The sequence below is a fragment of the Limulus polyphemus genome, unplaced genomic scaffold (assembly GCF_000517525.1).
Source record: "Limulus polyphemus unplaced genomic scaffold, Limulus_polyphemus-2.1.2 Scaffold297, whole genome shotgun sequence".
NCBI lineage: Eukaryota > Metazoa > Arthropoda > Merostomata > Xiphosura > Limulidae > Limulus > Limulus polyphemus.
Window position 1 is genome coordinate 473,536 of NW_013665907.1, and position 23,417 is coordinate 496,952.

At 31.3% G+C, this 23,417-nt stretch overlaps 1 protein-coding gene across 5 annotated transcripts in view; it reads right to left on the minus strand.

Moving 5' to 3' along the window:
* Nucleotides 1–23,417, minus strand: part of LOC106457153 (vesicular acetylcholine transporter-like) — a 316,981-nt gene that overhangs the window by 249,187 nt on the left and 44,377 nt on the right. The window contains exon 1 of one of the 5 annotated variants that reach the window (XM_022382973.1): nt 8,092–8,137. The exons of the other annotated variants lie outside the window; for them this stretch is intronic. The gene's annotated coding sequence lies outside the window, so the exon portion shown is untranslated. Of the gene's footprint in view, nt 1–8,091; nt 8,138–23,417 lie in introns of those variants that run through there. 5 annotated transcript variants of the gene reach the window in all.

The following is a 23,417-nucleotide window of genomic DNA, read 5'->3' on the forward strand; positions in this document are numbered from 1 at the left end:
CTCACGATGCCCCAAATGACCAACGAACTCCACGAAGCGAAAGGAACATCTACTAGATATTAATTAAATTATAAATATATCAATTCAAGTGAATATGACAGAAAACTTCATTTTTTCTGAAAAGGTGGTATCTACTTACTTGTGACCACGCTCTGTATATTGAACCTCTGGTGATCTATTAGCAGTGTATGGCATATCTTCTTGAGCAATTTCATTGTAATAAAAGCAGTAATGAGTTTAATTCCTAGGATTATATTTTTCAACTGTCATGAGTTTTTAAATTATCTTAGCAACTCTTAACTCGAAAATAAACATGAAAACTAAGGCATAAAACAGAAGTTAATACTATTTGATAATAAAAAAACAATAAACAGTTCCAATGTAACGATGTTTCTCTAAATATTACACGAAATGTACAAATTTGTTTGACCATCATTAATGTAACGTATAACGGACTAAAAAGCTTTTGTGTTAATGAAAGTAGTAATTTATTGTAAAAATACAAGGGTGGGTTGACCACACTTTATGTAAAAAGTTACATATCAGGAACCACGATAGTGGTTCATAATAGGGTTTGCCCAGGTATTTCACAAAAATTCTATTAAAACATACGAGCAAAAACCATCTTAAAAAAGCATACTTGACCTTGAAACGACAATCAAGAACTTCTATTGCAACGGCTAAGTCTACTAAAATATTGATAATAGCCAAAAAGTTGATTTTCCGATTGTAAAACAAAATTCAAAATTCATTCATTTGTTCTTCATGTTATTGTTATTCCTATTATTCTTGTTTCACAAGTCTACAGAAAAAAAGGCTATGAACATTTTATTCAGACCTGGGCAAAGCTACTAAAAACTCCTGCACAGGTATTAGGACTATTTTTATGTTGATTATTGAAAGAGAAGGAGAGATTTTAATAGTTTTTTTTTATCGCTACTGGCCACATTTCTCTTCGAAGCCATTCAAACACCGAAGCCTACAGCAAAAACAGCGCCAAAATCTATGCCCAGCTACTAAAGAAACTTCTGCGGAGGTTGTAGGGCTATTTTGAAGTTGATTCTTGAAAGTCGAGCTTTCCACATTCTAAAATTTTCTAAGTTCTTCTTCGCTACCAAAATAAGCTCTTCAAAGCAATTTTAGTATCGCAGAACCGTAGAAGCCATTTAAGCACCATTATACTAATCAGAAATGCTCCATTTTATATTAGTTCGAAATGCTTCATTTTATTAGAGTAAACAATGTGTATATTTATAACAGTCTCCAGCCTTATTATAGTTTTACAAGCAGGTACGGAAAAAAATGTCTACGAATATTATTCTCAAACCTGGACAATAGTAATGAATGCAGCATTTAGTATATCATAGGGTAATTTTAAAATTAATTCAAGTGCCTTCGTTTTTTCGTCCTGAAAAATTTCTCTAAGTCTTTCGTTTTCCGCCATTAAAAATATCCGGTGTTTTACTAATGTGCATTAATTGGAAAATAATTTGTGCAATTTATAGTGCATTGATTGAGAACTGCCACGTTGAGGATTAATTATTTCTCGATCAAGTTCGCTGTTGTACTTTGTCTCTACGTTATTTTCTACGAAAATTTCAATGAGTTTACTAAAAATGGATGATTACCATAGTAGATATTTCTACTTTTGTGAGTGGGGATTTATTCTACTGATTTTCGTGCTTCGCTGAAGTTATGCGTGCATATTTTAGCCTACAGCAAAATCGGTTGGGTATTTTGCATCAAACCTAAACAGGTATGCTATATGAAACGCTGGGAATGTCTATGACCTATTTAAAAAAGTTGATTAGGTTTCATTGAAAGTTGATTTACGTGGCTATAAATTCATACTATATGCGAGGTTGTTGTGAGCAGCTCAGTAAATAATGGTAAATGATTATGTTAGGCGCCTAGTTTCGATCCCACAACCCTCGAATTGAGAATCGAAAGCCCTAACCACCAAGCCATGACAGGCTACTGGTGACGCTGTTATAGGTATATTTCTTAGTAAAATAAAAATATCTTCTCGGACGCAGAAACTAAGGGAAAGTTTATTCTTGCCTCTAAGGTACTACAGAAACTAAGGAAAAGTTTAGTCTTGCATCTAAGGTACTACAGAGAGTTAAATATTTTAATTTATTTGTTATTAAACACAAAGCTACAGAATGGGCTATCTTTGCTATGTCCACCATGGATACCTAAACCAGATATTTAGAGTGATATTTTTCATTATTTAAGTCAAAGTTTTCAATGAGTTATAAGAAAAATTTTCTTTGTTCAAGTAATGTGGTCAAGTTCTTATTATCAGCGAAAACAGTTTCAGTGGTAAAATATAGACTGAGTAAGTAGAATATTATATTATAAGTCGTAGGAAATTTGACCAAGATTATTAAAGTGCTATGACATACGTATATATGTATCTCAGTACAATAAGGAATCATTCACAAGGTTCTTCATTTAATAGTTAGCAATATAACAAAAGGCTAATGTTCTAGAACCTACCGATAATGATTCTTAGCTGTTATTATGTGAAGCAGTTGCTGTAGCAACTCAGTCTTCATTCAGATAAAAATACTTTAATTTATGTTTATAGAAGAAAGATGCTCTTTGAAAGATATTAAACATATATTGGTGTGAGATTGAATGTTAAACGTTGAAGAAATAAAGAGAATATTTCATAATATACCACTATGTCGAATCATGACAAAAAGTTCCACAAAATGCAATCAGAAATGATATATTCGTTTTTTTAAACGTCTTGCTGTTACACGGTGTTCTCCAAAATACACTAAACGAGATGGGAATAGTGCCCTCACCGCCTCTTGTTTTAATCCAAGAAAACATAGAATCATTATTAATGCAAATTAGGAAAAAATTATATTGTTCCTGGCCAAAGAAGGAACACATAAAAATTGTACATTTTTTTGTAATATCTATTATCCACTTTGCAATATTATTGGTAGGATTTGAAACCCAATCTTCATATTTTTGTAACATTTCATCAAATGTTAAGTTTAGATAAAGAAACTACGCTTATTTGATGATCTCACGCGGCTTTTAGATACACACATACAAAATATGAATATGGGGACGATGGCTTTGATACACTTTCCAGTGTTGCAAAAGAAAGATAAGTGCTGAGGTTTGTAAAGAATTATTGGTGATCAATATCAGTAGATTTCTACCACATATCTCAGGAAGAGAAATTTAAAGATAATTCATACTCATTTGAAAATGATACATTTAATTAGCATAATCTCCGAATAGCTAACTACATTATAGAAGAACATACAATTATAAATCAACTAGTCTGTTATATAATTGACATTCATAATGTTAAAAAAACCTTTATGTGCCTTTTATCTATTAAACTGATATCAAACTATATGGGTAACATATTAATAATAACAAAGTTTTACTGAAGTTTCGCATAGAGCTTGTTAAGTAATTGTATTTACAAGCACAAGTAGCCCACTTCTGAGATTGAATGTCGCGTTAAACCGAAACTAGGTATTCCTGGTGTACAGAGTCAAAATTGTATTCATTTCCTTTTAACAAATAAAATCCAAAATAGAGAATGCTGTAAAGAATTAGTCTCTATTGATCGTTAAACGTGAGAGAACTATAATATGTAGAATAACTAAATAAATTTCGCATATACAATAAGTGATGAACATGGGAGAATCATAGATCTGAAGTACAAAACAACTTCCGAGAGTTCTCACATAAGAATGGACGTAAACGTCATATGGAAAGTCCACAACATGCCGTTATGAAGACATTAATGGAATTTCAACTAATTTAAGGAAAATTAGTTTGAGTTTAAGAAAAATTTGAAATATAAATCTAAGTTTGAAAGAAGATCAAACTACGTCTGCGAGGGAAGTTAACAAGAACAGGGTAATTGAAATAATTGTGACGAAGGTTCTAAAAGTGTTTTATAAAACTGATTAAGAAACCAATAAAAAGAATGTTGACAGAACTCGTTAAGTTGATGTTCTGAATAAGATAAATAAATATTCACAACGCATTTAATTATATGAAAAAACACAAAAGAAAAAAATCTACTTATAGGGAAATTTGCAAACTGTAAATTGTTTTTGATGTGGTTAAGAGAGAGAAAAGCTTTCATTATTTAAATAAATAGTTTTTAATATCTTATGAAAGCAGTACATTCTATTTTTAGAATTTTAAGAAAACATAGCTTATATGCATAATGCACTCATGTTTTATATTTGTTTTTTCTTGTTGTTGTTGTGTTAGTGTACGAGGTTTTCAACACAGTGATCCAACTTTTGAATTATTATGTAGTCTACAGAAGAACTAATAACATAGCTTAGGAGAAATTACGAAACAATGTGATTTTTTCATTATTTATGTCTAACTTTTGAAGAACGTTCGTGATACATACACACATAACGCTAATGAACCCGTTTTCTACCCTAACTTCCATGAAATGAATAATGAACCCGTTTTCTACCCTAACCTCCATGAAATGAATAATGAACCCGTTTTCTACCCTAACCTCCATGAAATGAATCAAACCGCTTGAAACTCTATTCATTCTCTTATGTGTTCATTGAAATCTAATCCAAGGATGGGGTTTATAAATTATTATAGTGTAAATTATCTCAAGGCAAAAGAAGTAGCTAAATCTAGAATAGATAGATTGTCAGTGTTATTGATCTATGGAGAATGCACCATTCTAATAAGAGACCAAACACCTCGTATCGTAAAACATGTTATAGTATGTTTTCATATATCAGAAGAATAAGTGAACATTTTAAGAAGGAATCATTCTATCATGTCTGGTCATTCTGGGACGATTCTCGAATTCAGATCCAAAAAAGTATTTTTAAAATTCATTGTCCTGTTTGAAATAACAGAACCTTGCTTTTCTCTCTATAATGTAGTAAGTAAAGTAGGGATAATCAGAAATGTTTCATCACAATGTTGACAAACATGTTGTCTACAGCCTTGAATGATGTGCTAGAAAGTAAACGAAAACTTTCCAATAATGAGTATTTAACACACAGAACAGTTGTTAAAACTAAAATGTTTATAAAAGATAAAAACGACAACAACAAAAACATTATAAAATTAAATTACCATTCAGCCTTTTTTGTATGCAATGAATGATTTTAAATACAAGTATTATATCAAGAGATATAAACAAGTTGGCCTCACATGTTTCAAACGACTGTTTATGCACGTCCATTATCAGAGGTGAAACTTATATCACAGTTCAAGAATAATTCTAGAAAACTAGCGATTTTTATAAACGGTGTGTTAAATACATTATTTAAAAGTTGAGAAAAACATATATGTGACTTATCAACTCACAATATACAAACATGTAAACACTATATACAAATGAGAGTTGAGAATTCTAATTATTAGTGAATACAGAGTTCCTAGATTTTGTAATGGAACTTGGAGGACTCAAGTCTCAATTCAGAATAGCATATGAATGTTAACACATTTCTAGTGATTCGAGAAAATTGTTATTATTATATTACAAAAAAAAGTTAAATAGCAACTCAGTTTTTTGTCATAAAATCTCACGATCTGTATATACATGATGCTCAGATAATGGGGATTTGCAAATATTAATATTGTATAAAGAAAGATCAATAACGCCATCTGCAGGAGTTGAAAAAAAAGTTCCGGAGGGTATTTTGGGTTCCTTGAAGTCCCCCAGTGGTTCAGCGATACATATGAAGACTTATAACGCTAACAACCGGGCTTTGACACCCGTGATGAGCATAGCACAGACAGCCCATTGTATAGCTTTATGCATAACAACAAATAAACAAAGGTTCATTGAATATAGTGGAAAATTCGACAAGTATTTCTAAAATACAGATGAAAGTAAGTTTACAACAAAATCATTATTAAATAAATGAGCAACATTTGCGAATACTTTACTGATTTTTATGTTAACTTATTTAAAAGGTACGAGGCTCAAAAAACTATTTCGTAAATAATAATACAATACTAATTTTTCAGGGATAGAAATGAAAGAGTTGAATAAGCTATAAATAGATTTTTAATCTATAAAAACAACAAACGGTAATAGAAATGCAGAATGATAAATCATTAGCGGCTACACTATACAAAGAATTGTTTCAAATTTTGCTTTTGAGGTCTAAAAATATTGATCTTGCATAGAATGTTTGTATATCACATTCATTTCGAAATTAGATAATTAGAAAAAAATACAAAAATTCAAAGGTGCTTCAAACTTTGTCCTTAAAAATGAAAGACATTTTTATTAATTACATTATTCTGACCTCTCTTTAGGTAGCTCATGGCTTATAACGATAAAATTCGTAGTTCAATCCTTGTGGTAAGCTCGGCACATATAGCTCAATGTGCAACTTTGCGCTAAAAACGGACAAAAAGTTGCTTTGTTCTTAAACAAATATAAACAAACGAGTTAGTTTTTGTTAACTTGTGTATTTAATAATAGAAGGAAATTAAGGCTAATTATTGTAAAAAAATATAAGGGAAAGCAATATCAAGTGTAAAATTATACGTTATATTCAAGACCAAATATTAGCTAACTAGATGTTTCAATCGACAAATAAATACTCCTTGTGTTTCCTCTATTCTGGTATGACTGTAATACAATACATGCAGTATATCAGAATTTATTATCACCAACTTCTGCTGAATGGTTAAAAATCTGTGGTATTAGTTAATATCGGACTTATATTTTTTGATACGCAGATTAGAAAGGTAATTTCTTTGCTTTCATCTAACCTTATGAGACTATTAGAGATATAGTTTAGATTCATGAAATATTTACTGGTCAAAACATTTTGAAGTGACTATTGAAAGTGCCAGACTATTGCCTTCATAATAAACAATAAAAATGTCCAATTGAATGATAACTCAAATTTCCAGTATGTGTCTATCAAAGTAAAAGACGACGGATAGCCCGGGAAAAAAAAACGTGCTGTTTTATGTTGAGCCTTTGGTACGAGTGTTTACAATTTATAAAGGTAAATAGTTAAATTTATCGAGCCCGTGTAGATTGGAATGGCCAGGGTGTACTGACATTCACTGAAAACGATGAAATATAACTAGAGTTTTTGTTTGTGGCATAAGAAGTTTACTTGATCTTTATAAGCAAAACACATAATATAGTTTTTTATTGAATGTTAGCTTAAACCAAGTTTATGAAAGTACTACTGAAGAGGAAATTATAATTAGGTACTCACTTTTGTATGTGAAGTACCAGTTCTTCACATAATTCACTTATTATATATATTATACATGGAATTTGAATTTCAAGAACTTCATTTGGTCATTTTTTACAGTAAAATGATTAAAAAATCATTTTTAAGGCGGGTGAACGAGAGATACGATTAATATTTGTATAATTGGTTAACGACAAATTCTCAACGATTCAACAATGAAATGCTACTCAAATGGATTTTGGTCTACTTAAAGTTGGTCCATTTACAGTAGAGAATCTGTAAAAAGTTTACAAGATGTGAGGTCTAAGATTGAACTCACCATCTTTCGTACGACCTTGCTATGATGGAAATTTCGATAAAAAGTGTAATAAAGATTACAGATTAATCACAATTGCCATTCCCAAGGGCAGCATTCACGTATAATCCTTTTCTATAAAGTGCAGTTAACCACAGTGTTCGCAAATAAAACTTATGAGTCTAGAATACTAGTTTGTTTGTTGCCCAAAAGTAAATTAAATTTTGTGAAATAAACCTTTGTAGAACCATGGTGAGTATTTCTTCTCACCAAAATACATTACCTATCTGTTAAGTGCATGTCGTATAATAAGTTGTTTAAGGTCAAATAGTTCTTAAACCTAGCTCTCTTTTCTGTACATAAAATCTGCAGAATACAATTTGTACCCCTAAAATACATAGTTCTTTGTTGACCTAAAAGTACGCTATTCGGTTTCACAGAATAAAGAATGCAGGAACTTGAGCTTAAAGTAGTCTTCCTAATCAGTTGCTGAAGATTATATTCATGGATCTTCTATTTCCTAATTTCAAACATTCTGGTATATTAGTCATTCAAAACTTGAGATATAATTGCTATATAATTACTACCTACCACATTATAATCCACATTCTTGAACTACCTACTCTAATACAATTTACACTACTGGACAACCTACTCTATAACAATTTACATTACTGGACTACTTACACAATTACAATTTATATTACTGAACTACCTACTCCATTACAATTTACATTGGTGGACAACCTACTCAATTATAATTCGATTTTCAAATTTCATTACATTTGCACCTCAAAATAATTAATTTATCGTAAACGAATTTACTACAGCACGTGACTTACATCGACTTACGAAATGCAAATCATTACATTTTAAAATATGATATTAATGCTTATTTGATATTATATCGATATATTGTGTTGGCGGCTTGGCATGAGCTGGTGATTAGAAGCGGTTCGACTAGTAATCTGTGGGTTGCTAGTTCAAATCCAATCACCGAACTTGCTCGCCTTTTCAGCTGAGATACCTTTATAATGCAACTGTCAATCGCACATTTCGTTGGTAAAAGAGTGGCCCAAGGGTTTGTGGTGGTTGATGCCGTCTATCTGCTTTCTCTCAAGTTTTTCACTTCTAAATTAGGGACGACTAGCGAAGATAGCCTTCGAATAGAGTAGTGCGAAGTTCAACAAACAAGCAAAAACTGTACTGCTTCCAGGTTTACAAAATTGAAAGATCTTGGTACTTATTTTTATCGTGACCTTTAGAGTGTAATACTATCTCAGAATATTTTAAACAATTGGTTTACAGTCATTGGATAACAACAGCAAGTAGGGTCAATGTGGGTAATGCTTAATTTTTATAATTCATTTACAGGTTATGTTGTGTATGTAACAATTGTAAAGACTAATAGATGACAATTAGTCTAATAGTTTAGGTTTAATGTAGTCTCTGTAAGTTTGTTTAATAGTCGTCATAATACGAATTATTATCGTATAGAACACTTTAAACTGGCGAAATTTGATCTATTGTTCGGTAGTTTGAATGACATTACATCATAATAAATAGCGTTTCGACCGAGACTTTGTGTGTTACATTTTTTCCCGATCTGATGAGCACTGGTATAGGGCAAAATGCTTCGTCTGCAGTTGCGTGCTACGCACACGATGTGCGGTCGCAATGATATTATGTTCTTACTGGAAACTCGTTGTACAGAGCTGATAAATAAAGATTTGCATAAAAGTATGATCAGTCTTATTGTGATGTAGTTACACACAAACAATACATTTCCAGAAAGCACGATCGCCTAGTAATTGCTTTATGACATACATGGTACATCAACATTACATTAATCATTCGCCTACTGTGTTTTATATATATAGACTAAAATGGTCCTTCGAAAAGTGCGATTTATAGACTGCATTAGTCTTTCAATTAATATATTAATATTTGTAGATCCAAGTTACAAAGATATATTTCTAAATGCTTTATATTGCCACCCAGTGTCACAGCAGTATGTCTTCGGACTTACAACGCTAGAAACCGGGTTTCGATACCAGTGGTGAGCAGAGCACAGCTAGCCCATTGTGTAGCTTTGTGCTTAACTTCAAACACACACATAAATGCTTTATATTTCAGATGTCCAAACAAAAATATCGTTCTACCACCAAATATCATACAATCACATTATATTGGTCGTTTACCTACTTCAATGTAAATAATATATCTAGACTATACTGGTCGTACGCAAAGTGCTACAACACTCATAATGTCCAATCTACATTATTTTATTACCACGTAATTAGGTTTCATAAGGTCAGATTATAATTTATGTAATGGCTGGAGACGGCTTGAATGGGTAATGAAGAAAACCTTTAATATAACAGCAAATGTACAACGTTTCGACAAGTTTTTATCATCATCATGTAAGGTCATATGTGCAGTAACAGGTGAAGCAGGACTAGTATTAACTTATTTTGTCTGACATATGCATCAAGAAAAGGTTTTGACATTTTTGAAGCAGATGAATCTTCTCGACTAATAAATAGGAGTACCTGTTTTGTGGGGAAGCCGCTCAGTAGGGGAATGTGCACAAGAACTCAGAGTGATTTGTTACATGTGTCTTAGGTTAATAGTGATAGTATGTCATATGTCTTGGTCTCTTCAGTAAGGTGTTAAAGAGATTGTCGAGTTTGCTTTTTTAGCACAGTTGAATGGCAAATTCCGAGAGATCACATTCAAAAAAAAGACAAATTAAAAAAAAAACTAAATAAATCTGTATATCGAACTAATCTAAGGTTCACATATTAAAATGTTTAAACAGAAGTACTGCCATTCCAATGAGAAACTGCTTCATCATAGACTAGCCCTTTAAACCCTATTCTGCACACGTCACTGTGTTACATTAAAAATTTAATTAAACACCTTTAATGTCAATGTGAATGAAATTAACTTTATAATACATGGTATGATTGGAAGTTTTATGTTATCTAAGTTAAGTCCTTTATTTCAAGAGAAACCTTTAAAAATAACTACTTAAAACTTCAGATGTATTGTCACGTGACCAACAAGCTATGAAAATTCTTTACTTTGGCTCTCTGTATTTTCAATAATACAATGCTAGTTGTATAGAGGTATGCCTAGACAATAAGTTGCTTACATAACCTTTTGACTCGCTCATTTCAAAGTACTCTGAATGAATATAGTTGAAACAAGTAACAAGTTTTTTCAACTCTTGACAATTTCCACACCTACCTTCAACAGATTTGTTTGAGTTTTATAGCCTCCATGTAGACATTACAAACACATGTGTATAGTTATTAGAAAAAGTTCATTTTAAGTATAATCTAACAATGGTTATTTTGAAATTGGCACCAAGTTGTTGTCACAAAGTACATCTAACTGACCACAGTATTGTTGGCTGTTTGATCAACTATAGCACTTACAGTTGGTTCTTACCTAAATATGTTATAGTTAGATATACATTTTAAATTGTATTTAGGTCTTACTATTATATTTTAGTTAATTATGTGTTAGTTATGTTATAAAATGTATAATTAAAAGGTTTAAAAATTTTGTAAATATACATCATACTTTATATTTGCTCTCAAGGCTTAAGATATTATGCACTGAATGAACATTTTGCTGAAGGGTTTAAGTGCCTCCCAAAGAAACTGTAATATGCCTTGAGGGCACCACTGACTTGCGTCGAGATGAAAATAAAACATTAAAAATTAACTATATATGAAAAGGAAAAGACCCAAAATTACGAATATAAGCAAAACAACATCGTTAAAGATATTCTACAAAAAATGAAAAGGTACAAATATATTTTTCTTCCCCCTAATTTTATTCACTTCATTGCATTGTATGTCAATGATAATAGCTAGAGTTAGTGATATGGTAAAGAAACTTAACAACAAAAAACAAATATTTACCTTAAAAAAAAACAAAAAACTTTCGATATTCATTTAGGAGGTTCCAGAGGTTAGGCAAATGAAATATGAAAAATATAATATGAAGAAAAGTATTTTTATACTTAACATGAAAATCACCTTGCACTGAAACTATTTTAACAGTGCAAATAACTACTGTAGATGAATAACATTTTTATTATAAAGATGTAATTAGGATAATGTCATTCTTTGTGTACAAAATACTTATAAACTTTAATAAAATCTTATGAGGTTTTGTGAGGAATGCACAGAGTTACCGTATTTTTGTTGCATAAATGTCCTTCGCAGGTCGAGTGGATGGTAATTTCATCATAAATTAATTAAGTTTTTGTTGTGATCGGATATCAGTCATTATGATATCAGTCAGAGAAATCACCTAAATCTAATTAAAAATTAGTTATTCATTCTTAACTATTTACAAAATAACAAGTAATTAATAATCAGACTTGGGTGGTCGTATAGGCTACTAACCATGACAATCCCTAAAATAATATTTACATGAAAGTGATTAAAGTTTTTCACTAAAATAAATTGACATCTGATATGGTTTCGTTCTTTCAGGTTTGCACACGAAAGTTTAATATTGTATATAGTTTAAAGTGTACATATTTTCTGACCCTTCTTCCAAAAATATTACTTGATTGTTTATCAGATCAGTGTTGAATATAACCTCAATTAATTTTGTTTGTAATTCAGATCTTGTGCTCAACTAATGTTTTCTTCACTATTCCATGATATAAAGTTTCCAAATTTGAGTTTGTTTTAATGCTGATTTTATTTTGTGAAACCTACTGTCATAGTTTGCTCTGTTTCATTCATTAATGTATTTTACTTATTTTAATTGTAGCATATCATTCATTTATTTACTTACTATTACTTTGATTTTTCAGTGTTTGGGTTTACTATAACACTAGTTTTTTTAAATATTTTTATAGTGTTATATAACACGTGGTAAGAGTAGAATAGACTAGAGGCGTGTGTTATACCGTTTAGGTTGGGATATTTGTCTAGCTTATCCTAGGCTTAGGTTAGCACGTCTGCTTTGTGTTACTGTGGGTTGTGTTTGATATGGATTATTACTTTTAAAATGAAAAGGTTTTTTGCTATGTTTTGTTTCTTTGGTGTGGTGTATTATTGTATTATCTTTATGTTGTAGATTTGCACATGACTCAATCTACTTTAACTGCCCTGTAATGTTTCAGTCACGTACTCTAATAGATTGTAAAATAGGAATATGACTTTCCGATTTCATATTGTAACGTATTTAACTTTGTAAGATAGTAATATAACTTTCGATCCCATATTGTAATGTACTCAACTTGGACAGTTTTAAGCTTTCGCCTCGTCGTCACATTTTCCAGCATAGAACGGTATACTGCAGTGAAATATATTTCTTGTTATTTTCTGTTTGTTTTCTTCGGTTTTGCATCTTTGAGTTTTCTGTTTGATGTTGATTGTACGTTTCATACCCTGTGGAATGTTATCAATTTTCTAAAGTTATGTTGTGACATCATTCAAGTGACTGGTTAGTCATAAGTTTCTGTAACTCCCCTCTAGGATGATGTGGATATAACTAAGATGTGTTTCATTTGAAAGTTCATTTTAAAATTAGGTAGGTCATGAGAATGTCTAAGGTAAAAGGTTAATAATTTGTGATATTTTCTTATCATAAGTCCATACACTTAAAATATATAAGTTACATATATTAAATTATGCTTCTGTAATGCCTATATTTATGTGGGAAATTTAGATCTTTTATCAATTATGAACTATTTCTGAAAGCAAGTGCTATCACGCAACCTTTTTTTTTTTTACTTATGATGTGGTAAGGGGTCTTAGAATTCTGTGTTTTTACTGTTATATCTCATGTATATATTTTCTTAGTTTCCTATTACTGTAACTCTGATTTCGTAACGTCTGTTGCGTTAACTGCAAATCCTCAGCTTAGTTTTACTTTGCCTCAATTAGATAACCTTCATCTCCTCCTCACTTTGTTTCGATCCAAGGTTATTGCGAAATCTCAAGTGATTTAAAATTTAACTATTCATAACTATGAGTAGAAAACATTCTCATTAATATTTCCGGTCTAAATTTGTCGTCCACCTGGTGCATTATAGCACGTATATATTCTCCACACTGGCCATCACCTAAAGAATTTTATGCCAGATGCAATCAGGTAATATCAGTCGTTTACTTTGTTAGATTTATGCATACAAAATAATATGGTTGTCAAGCTGATGTAAAGTAGTTAATCAATTTAGACTGAAAAGCTCTTTAACAACTAATATAACTAGTATATCAAATATACTCTGCTCATTCAACTTTTGCATGTTGATATTTATGACGAACACGTTAGATGTCCCCTTACAGCACTAAAATTCATGTATTCGAAAGACACTGGTCGAGTTCCACTGTTGTATAATTCATATATTTTCTGTCTAAGATATTCGTCTACTCACTGCATTATAAATAATTATGTTTCATATATCCAGTCTTCATTGGTCGTTTACTTGTTTTTTAGAATATATTAAGGATGCCTTTATGTTGTCTATACATTAATTAAAACGAGCACATTAAAAATGACTATCTGAAATGTATAAAGATTGTAAATAATATCTTGTTTGATGCCAATGTACTTGAATGACGACTGTACGTGTATTTGTAATTTGGTTTTACCTGTTTCCCATTGAAAAGAATATTGATTGCATTTCCAATTCTCCTTGTACATTGCTTCATTTATAATTTAAAGATACACCCTACACACAGATCAATGTTCTCACCAGGTGTTATAGCACAATATATATCACTGTGAAGTACTGCCCAGTATGAAACAACCAACAAAATTATTTTTGACAAAATGAAACCGTTCTTTACAATGACGTCAATATCAGACTAGCAGTCAGACGAGACAACATGGTTTTATGACATAGAAAATATGATATAACTTAAAATGTCTGTTTTTCATATCTCACGAAACCAGCCATCATCCTCTCAGTAATGCTTACTTTTTAAAATGGTGTTATATTTTGAATCTTGCCTCAAATCACATCAACTAATCTAGTATTTAAAATTTTTGATGTTCTCTGAAAACAATGAAACTGATCGTGATGTGAAAAATGCTGTGAGTTATAATAGTTAAATGTATGACAATAAGACTTATAAAATTAACATCGTCGAAAAGAAACAGAAATGATATTGTTGGTCAATAAAACATGATGCGTAAATGATGTGTATCTATTTTGAATAATTCTTGAGAAACAATAAGCTTTATTAATATTTCTACTTATAATTGAACACCGAATTTTAAGATATTATAATTTTAATGTTCTTACTCTCACATTATTTACACATTTAAAAACAGAAAATAAGCTTAGTAAATAAGTATTGTAGTATTTACAGTTATTATCTCCTTACTCAATAAAACAATGATTTTATTTTAACAAGCACCAGCCTACAGTCTGATGTAAGCTTTACATCTAATGATGTACTGAATGAAATTCATGCTAATCAAATAATTAAGCCATTAATGAGTTATTGTCAAGATGTAACGTTTATTGTGTTTATACATATATATATATGTATTCTTATTTTAAATTAATATCTTATTTCCGAATAAGAAAAAAATAACTCATACTGTTAAAATACTTTTCAATATTTCATAATAAATATAATGATTACCTTTAAAGTTGAATACATTCTTTAAGTTAGGATTTTAGGCCAAGCTACATTGACATTGTGTGAGAAGCGTATTACAATCTTGTCAGAATGTCACATTAGCTGTGCGAAAATGTTTTTCCTTATTGGATTAGTAAATGTAACATGAAATATATACAAAGTATCTCTTTATAAGAATTACACGTTGTTTATTTTCTTCCCAGTTGTTTTGTTAAAAATTTTTACTAGTCACTAGCTCCTCAACCCGATGGCTCAGCCGGAGCCACGACGGCTTATAACACTACAATTTGGGACTAATTCCTTGTGAATACACAGTACAGATAGCCCATTGTGCACCTTTGGAATTAAGATAACAAACAAACTATTTGTTCATACTTTTAATACATACCAACTGAAGTTTATTATATTTTCAGTGTGTGTGTGTGCGTAATAAAAACACAATGGACAGCGGTAATTTTACGGACTTACAAAGCTTAAACCCAGGATTCGATTCCCCCCTGGTAGACACAATAGATGGTTCACCGTGGCTTTATTTTAAAACAAACACATTTCCATACGTGAATAATTACTGATTTTACACCCCAATGAGAGTAATAATAATAATATAATCACATCATTGTTTACTAGCCTAATAAATATATTGTATAATAATAGTTTAAGCTCGCTATTTCTTTGTCTGTTTCGTGTCGTTGCTGAAAAGAATTTTGCTAAATGCCGGACTTTATCAGGACAGGTTGATGTTTTGTAAACGACTGATAAAAGTAATGCTTTAACTGAGCTTCATATTTTGTAACGCAACCGTCTGATGAGCTCTGGTATTCAGAGAAAGGTACTGTCGACAACTGCATGAAACAATTAAAGTGTAATATAAATGGTATTATAGGCGCTTGTTAAATGAACGTTGTACTGGGCTAGTAAAGGATGGTGTGGTTTCGATTAGTATCAGTCATATTGTAATGTAATATCATAACAGTTACCTATTAACAGATCATCCTTTGCCAGCTTACAGCTGTAAACCATTTATTATGTAAAAATAAGCTTTCATATTGTTTTCATATTCATTGTCCTGTGATGTTTTTAAAAGAGTTTATAGATATTCTATCAAGTTTTAAAAGTTATACAAGATGGTCATTTTCCAAATATAACAAAAACATATAACAATCTCTTCTTTTTTTAAATATTTTAGGTTTATTTCAATTTGTCAATAATCGGTTATTTATTTCCACAACGCAAAAATCCTAAAACTTCAAAAGCTACATGCTTTATATTCAAATGTGTAATCAACAAACAATTTATTAAAACATAATACCCCAAATTATGAAGCTTTCAGTATGAAGCTTTATTCTTTTAAGATATCTCTTTATGATTTTTCCCTTAGGAAACTTTCTCCAATGGAAATTCCATTTTACCAGAACGTTGATATTGAAAGCGTCAAAACATGATTAAGGTAGCTTGCCAAGCCATTTAGTTCCGTAATAATATTGTCTGTTTTTATGTATAAATGCTGTCCGGTGGCTCAGGCATAATTTTGAGGGTTTATAATGCTAACAATGTGGTACTCGATACCCGCGGAGGACACATCGCAAATATCTCATTGTGCACACACTTCTCGAAGATTCATTTCGTTTCCAAAAATTAGAATCTAGCTTAACCCCTTGCAAAGAGAAGGAATCAGATCAATTTATTTTACAGTTATAAAGTAATTCTCAACTTTCTGCTAGTATATATCAATTTTTTTGTCCCTAAAATTCTCATACCTCTCAAATTTATGGTCTTCCCAAAACACACAAACCTGGTTTCCCTTTACATCCTGTTGTTTCGACTTACAAAGCTTACAACTACGACTTAGAAAAATTCCTCGCTTAGATGTTTTCTAAATATATTTATTGTGCTTCCTCCTTCATAAAAAATTCTGAAATGTTCATAAAAAACTCCGATAATTTTGACATTTTGTTCAATTAGTCACAATTGATGTAAAAAATATATTCGCTCAAGTTCCCGTCCTTTAAGCGATAAATGCTTCTCTGGAATGTTACCAGAACGATTGTAATCCCCGTTTTCGCCTAAACATAAACACTATAAGACATCTGTTTCTCCTTGCCGTTAAATCTTTTACTTTCCAATTTGAAGGTGTGAATTTATCCAAATTGAAGGCCTATGGGATATCCTGTAGCTCCAGTACATGCCAATATATTTAGGATAAGAATTGAAGAAACAACCACTTCAAATTCATTTTATAAACCTTTTTTGTTTTGGTTTTGATATGTCAATGATATTTTTCAGCCTTCGATAACCTTAACGTTATTCATGTTTTTTTTGTTTTTTTTTGTCTCATAAAATTTACAACGGAAAAGAAGTTGATAACAAATTGTCATTTCTAAATGTTCTTGTTAAAAAGACAAACACATGCTTCAAAACCTTCGTATTTTGTAAGAACACTCACACTGGACGTTATATTCCTTGAAATTGGAATTACCTTCATGACCAATGCCAAAAGCTAGGTATATCAAAAGGTGTTATTCGTCAAAATAAAATCATAAGCTCCAACACAGATTGTTTCAAAAAAAGAAAGAGAAAACCTTAGATTTCAGTTTTGTGTACAAAACAATTTCCCTCTCACTGTTGTTAATCAAGTACTTACTTTGAAAATAAGCCACAAATTGACATAGAAAATTATTCCTTCGAAGATTTACATGTTTCCTGTATTTTACTATTCATCCCAAACTTATCTCATGCTACCAAAAAAATCTGGTTAAAAAAAGCTAGGTCAACTGCTATCCAAAAAGTACTTACTTTGAAAATAAGCCACAAATTGACATAGAAAATTATTCCTTCGAAGATTTACATGTATTTTACTATTCATCCCAAACTTATCTCATGCTACCAAAAAATCTGGTTAAAAAAAGCTAGGTCAACTGCTATCCAAAAAGTATATGGATGATGAAACTTAGGAAATGTGTATGCAACTGAATGTACGAATTGCAAAAACTGTTATATTGGCGAGATCACCAGACAACTTTCTACTCGTTTGCGTGAACATTTAAAATACCCATCTCATGTTTTCAAACACATGTTTAGGAACGATCATTCCTTTGATTCTTCTCAGGTAAAAATCCTCAGCAGAGAAAACAACATTAATAGACGAAAAATAAAACCAGACCTATTAATAAAAACAAAACATATCCCCATTCTTAACAAATACAAAGGCATTCATTTACATCTACTTTAATCGCTCTCTTCCTTCTTGTGTATAGAACGAATTTCAATACTTAGGCCTAAAAGCTCTTTATTTATACATTCCTAAATTTGACAGTTCATTAATAAGTTACTTTATTAAGTTTGTAATTGCTTAGTCGTATGATTGTAGATTACTATTGAATGTAGATTCTAACGTGATTCTTTTCTAAATTAAATTATGTGAGCCTCAGTCCTTGTATCCCACCTGATGATGTCAGTTAAACCTTGTGAATAAAATATACAAAAATTTAACTATGTACAATTGATAAAAACCTATGTGAATTGTAAAAGACATAGTTCTTTCTAATATTTAAAGCAAAATATTGTTTAAACTAGTTTGATGATAATTGAAATATAAAATAATCAAAGAAATCGATTAACATATACTTCTTTGTTGTTGGTTTTGTTTCATAACCAATGAAACTAAACGGTCTCCCGGTGTATCAGCCGGAAGTTTCCGAACTTAAAATACGGGGCTCGGCTCTTCGCGGTTGATAGAGCGCAAATAGTTCATTATGTAGCTTTGCTCTAAAAACAATAACCAATGAAACTAAACTGTCTCCCGGTGTATCAGCCGGAAGTTTCCGAACTTAAAATACTAAAATACGGGACTCGGCTCTTCGCGGTTGATAGAGCGCAAATAGTTCATTATGTAGCTTTGCTCTAAAAACAATAACCAATGAAACTAAACTTGAACAATCTAGAGCTCACAAAATGAATTCTGTAATTTTTTCAAAGAATTAGGAAGAGTAAGCGTAAAATCTATGCATATAAAGTTTAAGGAGCTATATTTTTTATCAAACATGTATAAACATTGCGTTTCTTTTATGAAGAGCAATCGAAGTTGGAGAAGGTTATATTATATTATAATAGTTAATGGTAATTCTATGAATTAAGATTGTATGAAACAAGTTTTAAATTTCAGATCGAAATGAAATTTTAGTTTTGAATTAACATGTTGGTATGGCCAATCAAAAAGTGCAACAAACCTCTATATGTCACTAAGTATCTTTTCAATTTCAACTCTGCTAAAAAAGAAAAGAAATCTTTAACATATATATGCAATCATTAAACAGTTGGTCCGCTATATAGTATTAAATAACGAATCAAACGAAATGTTATAACATTATTCACGTACCTAAACTGATGAAGTATGGTGAAGTAAAACTGACTCAAAACCTCATAGAAACTTTTAACCATTTTGCCACGTTTTATGGTATTTGACCAGTTTCTAGGTAACCTATCCCTCTCATCAACATGGTTACCTTTCAGGTCCCAAATCCCTTCACGGATGACAGAATTTAAATCTAAAGACCTTCCACGGATTGGATTGTCGTCGAAACAGAATTGATATCTCATTGTGTAGCTTTGTGTTGAAAACAAACCAACCAAAAATTATTAATATTTAATCATCATAGTAAGCTACGTTTCATTGGTTCAAAATCATAGGTCAAAATTATTATAAATAAAATTAAACATTTTAAATCTTTCAGTACAATATATAGATTATTTCCCCGTAAGGGGGCCGAAAGTCGCCTGGAGGGGTCACCTCTTTAATCACTCGTATCACTATACAGTAGTATGTTTTCTGTCAGTCAGTCAGTAGACACTAAAATGACGTCATATAAGATACAATTAACGTTGTCGTGACGTCAGTAAAACTTGCCCATGCCATGAATCACCAACAAGAATTATGCACTTTGTAGGCTACAACACAGCATCACATAGGGAGATCAAAAGCAAGAAATAAAAGTATTTGTTACTCTTAATGATGGTTTTATTTACTCTTGAAACAGAACACTTTCGTGGACCCTGCGGAAGTACATCTAGTAATTTAAAACAATTTTTCAAAATAGCTTTGATATAGTTATTCCTCGTACTCGTTTCAACACACTGGAGAAATATTATTATAAACCGAAATTACAAAATAATGCTCGAAATACGTTAGGTTGCAATGGTATTTGAAAACATTTTCACAATGTGGCAAGTGTTTTATGAATATATTTAGAAGTGTAAATTTTGGTTTGACATTTCTAGACTGTTAAAGTTTATAATTAAATAAAAATTACAATTAATTTTATCATTTACTTCACAGACAATCCAGTTAGATAGTGATGATTGGTATTAATTAATATAACGGTCTTCACCTACCTGTGGTAGCTTAAAAATAACGTTTCTAACTTTAAAATGAGTAAAACACTAAACTTATGCAAAAGATAATGAAAGAAAATATAGATACGGCTGAATAAAATAATGTGTTGAATTGTGTAACTGCTAGTTGTGATGGCACAGTTAGATGTTCAAAGTTTAATTAATTCGTTGGCTTTTGTGAATCCTAGCATGGCCTGGTAGTTATTACGCTCGAATCGCAATCTACGGGTCACAGGTTTTAATCTCTACACCGAATACATTCACATTTAGCTATGAAGGTGTTATAATATATCGATAGAAGATTTTCCCCAAAGTTAGCTGTGGGTGGTATTGACTAGCTGCTTTTCCTCTAATCTATAACTTCTAAATTACAGACGGCTAGCGCAGATATCTTTCGAAATTCAACAAAACAATTGGCCTTTGTGTAATTTTGTTGGAATAGGTCTTTCTTTTTAATTTTAAGAATATTAAACTCTATCTGATGGCCAGTGGTAGTAGCATGTCCAATTATGACGGAAATATTAGTTTTCGTCCCTTTAGTCTGATTTCGTTATGCCTACTGTATATATATATTTATCTATTTGATTAATTGGTGTGCAGTTCTTCCTAAGTGTAGATATCCTTGCACACGTAGGTTTTATTTTTTATTGGACTTTTGGGTGGTCTGAAGTTTGTAAGGTTGCGTATGATGTTAGGTTTTAAAAATATGATAGTTGGTTGTAGACAATCTGAGTTTACTGCTAATATTTGGAAACTGTTAAATATTATAATGTACTAATAAAAGAACTCTCACCATTCCCCAGTGGCTCAGCTGTTAGTCTACGGGTTTCGATACCGATGGTTCTACACAATGTTGTGCCCACCATCGGTATCGAAACCCGTAGACAAATCTACACAATGTTGTGCCTACCATCGGTATCGAAACCCGTAGACAAATCTACACAATGTTGTGCCCTTTGTCTACGGGTTTCGATACCGATGGTGGGCACAACATTGTGTAGATTTGTCTACGGGTTTCGATACCGATGGTAGGCACAACATTGTGTAGATTTGTCTACGGGTTTCGATACCGATGGTAGGCACAACATTGTGTAGATTTGTCTACGGGTTTCGATACCGATGGTAGGCACACCATTGTGTAGATTTGTCTACGGGTTTCGATACCGATGGTAGGCACAACATTGTGTAGATTTGTCTACGGGTCTCGATACCGATGATAGGCACAACATTGTGTAGATTTGTCTACGGGTTTCGATACCGATGGTGGGCACATTTTTTCTGCTGCTGTTAGTAACTCAAGCAAAATTAGAAAAATGTTTTGAATAATTATTGTCTTAACTTTAAGCTTCAAATTGCTCAGCCTTACTTATGTTGGTGATAGTATAACATTAAAAACATATAATATTTGAGGCACAGATCGACAAGCTTACTTCTCAGAAATTCATTTCAAATTTATATAATACAGTATATCTAATTAGTTATTTTAACTGACAATTCAAGTTACGATGTTCAATACTAACTATTTCTAGACTATTTAGATTTATTGTATCAAATTACTTTACGATTACAAACATCTTTTCATCAGAATATTAAGATTCAGATACTAAATACATCACACAGGAAACTGTTTAGATAAAAATACATATTCATATCATACAGCTTTTAATGTTATATTTTATTCACTGGTATTAGTGATGGGTTAAATATTTAGTATGACTATAGTAAAAGAAAATACTCGCCATTTATTGAATAAAACCGCTGCTAGGATAATAAAACACATAAAGTCTCGGATGAAACGAAGTCTTAAGAGTTACAAGCATAAAAAATATCAACTAATCATAAGACCTAATAAGTGAGTGAACCCAAAGGGTTGCTCTAATTAATGAGAAAGGGGTTCGTATTGAGCGTCTTCATTAAATGTGTTAGGCCTCTCATCCTCGAATTGATCTGAATCAGCTAGAGCCCTTACGAGCTCATTATTTGAGTGCGGAAGACTCAGGAGACTATAAAACTACCATACAAACACCATATTTTTAGTTGCTCTATTTTTTACAATACAGCTTTTGAATCTTTCTCGTAAGTGGATATTTCAACATTGCAAGGAGGGCAATGCAACTAGAAACTTATTTATTACACAATGAAACAAACTTATGTAGATTTTTTTACTGGTTACATATATCACACAACTGAAAGTTTATTAAATTATCAAGTCTAATTATCCTTTTTAATAGTTTACTTGCGAAAAGTGACACTATAAGTAACATGTAGTTTCTTGTATTATATAAGCCTTGATTTGTTGAAAATATTTTCATTGAAACACGTGTATTGGATTTTCTTGCTGCATGGTAACTTATATTGTATGAAGTTTCATCTGATACTCTGAAGCATATAATAGTCATATCCTATATCGTTCGATAAGAGATATATCACTTTCGTCTACTTTTATAAAATTCATGATATAGTGTACTTTATGAACTTTTATAAGGATTTCTAAATACAAAAATTTTGCAAACCATGTAAAAATGTGGGATATTCATCATCCAAAAGTCATATTCCTGTATCTTCAAAGTAGAATGAGGGCTAGATGTGATTCAATGGTTAGTCTACTTAGCTGTATATCTGATGATCCAAGACGCGGGTCCTCAATATGCCTATGAATACGCTTCGCACTTTTAGCTATATCCAGCTATTCGGTTAACTGTGTACATGAAAGGGCATGCTGACTGGTTACCCACTCTCCCTTGTCTACTATTATAAAATATGGTAGTTTCTAATCTCGCCGTTTAGCCCATGTGCCGCATAAGTTACCATTCAGATTAAAATACGAAATACCAAACTAAAAGAAACATTTGTTCCAACTTTCTAATTATTACCAAGTGCTTTTTACTAGACTTATGTGAG